This window comes from Propithecus coquereli, unplaced genomic scaffold (genome assembly GCF_000956105.1).
Source record: "Propithecus coquereli isolate 6110/MARCELLA unplaced genomic scaffold, Pcoq_1.0 Scaffold108, whole genome shotgun sequence".
NCBI classification, from domain to species: Eukaryota; Metazoa; Chordata; class Mammalia; order Primates; family Indriidae; genus Propithecus; species Propithecus coquereli.
Window position 1 is genome coordinate 5,655,622 of NW_012134747.1, and position 2,881 is coordinate 5,658,502.

A 2,881-nucleotide genomic window follows, 5' to 3' on the forward strand; every position below is an offset into this window, starting at 1 on the left:
AGAATTTGAGTTATTAATAGAGTTCTTAAATTTCATCTTTGTTTTGCCTTTATTTGGCACCAAGTATCATCCCAAGTGAAATTACCCTGCCATTAGGATCAACTGCCTTGATTGCAATGTAAGTGATGCTACAAGAATAGTAAGGCTTTATTGTTAAAAAAATTGAGAATAAAAAGTTTCCTGATTTAGAAAGGGAAAAAATCACCTTCAAGTCATTCCCATTGTATTTTAACTTTAGTGCTTACCTTAAACTTTCAGAGTACTTTGAAGTCTGTGATTTCATTTTTTCATGTATTTGTACAGAGAGAAGGGAGAAAGAGAGCAAGAGCACTTCTACTGTATCTCAGGCAGTGGAGACACCTCATGAATAAAACAGACAAGATACCTGTCTTCTTAGAGTTTATGTTCTAGTGGGAGAAGAGATAAGACTGAAAAATAAATTAATAAAATATTAGAGTGTATGTTAAGTGCTTAATAGAGGAAACTATGGGTGGAACATGCTTAAAATAGATTTTAATTCTTTTTCAGAGATATATTAAAAATTCATGTATATTAAAGTCATAATTATGTATTAAAAACCCATGATAACATCATATTGCTTATTCGATAACCCTAATTATCAACACATAGTTATTGAGCAATAAAAAGCTCTCTGAGCAGCCAAAAATATGCGATACAGTATCCATGCATTTAACTTACAGAATATATTTCCATCTCCTAGCAATGAACCCTTTGGATACATGTATGGTCATACACCACATAAAGACATTTCAGTCAGTGATGGGCTGTATATATGACAGTGGTCCCATAAGATTATAATACCTTATTTTTACTGTACCTTTTGTATGTTTAGATAAAAACATACTTGCCATCGTGTTACAGTTGCCTACAATATTCAGTACAGTAACGTGCAGATTTTTGACCTAGCAGCAATAGGCTGACTATACCATATAGGGTAGGTATGCAGTAGGCTATACCATCTAGGTTTGTATAATACAAGTACACTCTATGGTGTTCACGCAATGACAAAATTGCTTAATGACACATTTCTGAGAACATTTCTCCATCATTAAGTGATGCATGACTGTCTATTGATCTCTATTCCATGACATGATTTCTATAAAATAAAAACACTAAGTAATAGGAATATTATTAAAGTGTAAGAAATCATTTGAAAAATAAATTGCTGATTTTTGCTTACCTGTTTTAAATTATTTTTTTACCATTAATTAAATAGTATCACCTTTGAATCCAAAATTTGTAGGAAAAATATGAAACACCTTGTAATACATGAGCAGCTTGTTCTACCTAAAATTTAATGATTACATTCTACCTAAACAATTTAAATTTATTATTCAGAATGTTTCGTTTAATTTTTTAAATAAGTGTTTTATTAACTTTATCATTAAAGTTTTCACATTATAGTTCTTAAAAATTCACTCTCATAGGCTAAAAGTGATTTTGTCTTTAGGCTGATTTCCTTCATGATTATGAACAGAGCAGCATGCTTCCTCTTTTCGGTGGGTAGGGGATCCTCTTAAAGTAAGATCTTTTCAGAAGAAACGTCTTTTCAGAAGTTTCCTCTTAATTCCTTGGCCTGAATTGGCAACTGTTTACAATAGTCAGGTTAAAAATAAGTATTAATACCTTAAGGTGTAATTATTTAACCATTTTTTGAATTTCCAATATTTTACAAATAACTCATCTTGGAATGTTTTCATAAAGCAATCAGATACAGTTTAAAATATGTACTAACATGAATAATATTTTAGACTTGCCACAACCTAACATCAGATAATCATTCAAGTTATTTAAAAGTATGAATTAGGTATGATGGAGTGTTTTTTTAGATCTTTGCTCTCTACTATTTTTACTCTTTCCAAGTATTTAGACTAAGTGATTTTTTAAAAATATTTTCATGCATATATAATTTAACTTGCAAGTGACAACTGGTTGAAGTTTTTAATATTTTCTTTTTTTGCTGGTGTTTATGTCTTTAATACCTTGACCTGAATGAGCATAGCTAAATTAACTCTGGACAGTCTGTTGGTTTTCATTCATTTATTATCTCATTTCCCTGGGTCAGGAGTATGAGCACTGCCTATCTGGGTCTTCTGTTCAGAGTTTCACAAAGCTAAAATGAAGGTGTCAGCCAAGCTGTATTCCTTTCTAGAGGTTGGAGTGCTCTTCAAAGTTCACATGGTTGAGGGCAGTATTCAGTTCCTTGCAGTTGTAGGAGTGAGATACCCATTTTCTTGCTGGCTAATGGCCATAGGCTAATCAATGGTTCCTTGCCACATAGCCTAATCACAAACCCTTTCACAGGATGACAGCTTTTACTTCTTCAAGACCAGCAAGAGATCTCTCTCCTACTGTCTCTCTCTCTGTCTCTCTCTCTCTCTCTCTCTCTCTCTCTCTCTCTGTCTCCTGATTAGGTCAGGCCCACACAAGATAATCTTCCTTTGATTCACTCAAAGTGAACTGAGTTGAGTAAGGACCTTAATTATATCTGCAGAATACTTTCACCTCTGCTATATTCTGTTGCTGAGAAGCAAGTCACAGATTCCACCTGCAATCAAGGGGAGGGGATTATATAAGAGTGTGGTTACCAGGGGACAGGAATCATGGAGCCCTTCTTACAATTCTGTCAACAACCAACAAGTTGAATTAAGAATTCTAAAAACCTGTATATTTGCTTTTGATCTAGTTATTTACAAATATGCAATTACGGTATTATATGTAATTATATAAATGCATAATTACTGTAAATTACAAATGTAAATTACTGCAAAAGTAATAAAAGAAGTTGGTAATGTTGGACATTCACGTTGCCTAATACATAATCCAATTTATTCTGAAAATCCCTTTTGTAAAAATAAAC

General features: G+C 32.6%; 1 protein-coding gene across 1 annotated transcript in view; it reads left to right on the forward strand.

Annotated features, from left to right (window-relative positions):
- Positions 1–2,881, forward strand: part of MIOS (missing oocyte, meiosis regulator, homolog (Drosophila)) — a 54,921-nt gene that overhangs the window by 27,797 nt on the left and 24,243 nt on the right. The window lies entirely within an intron of this gene.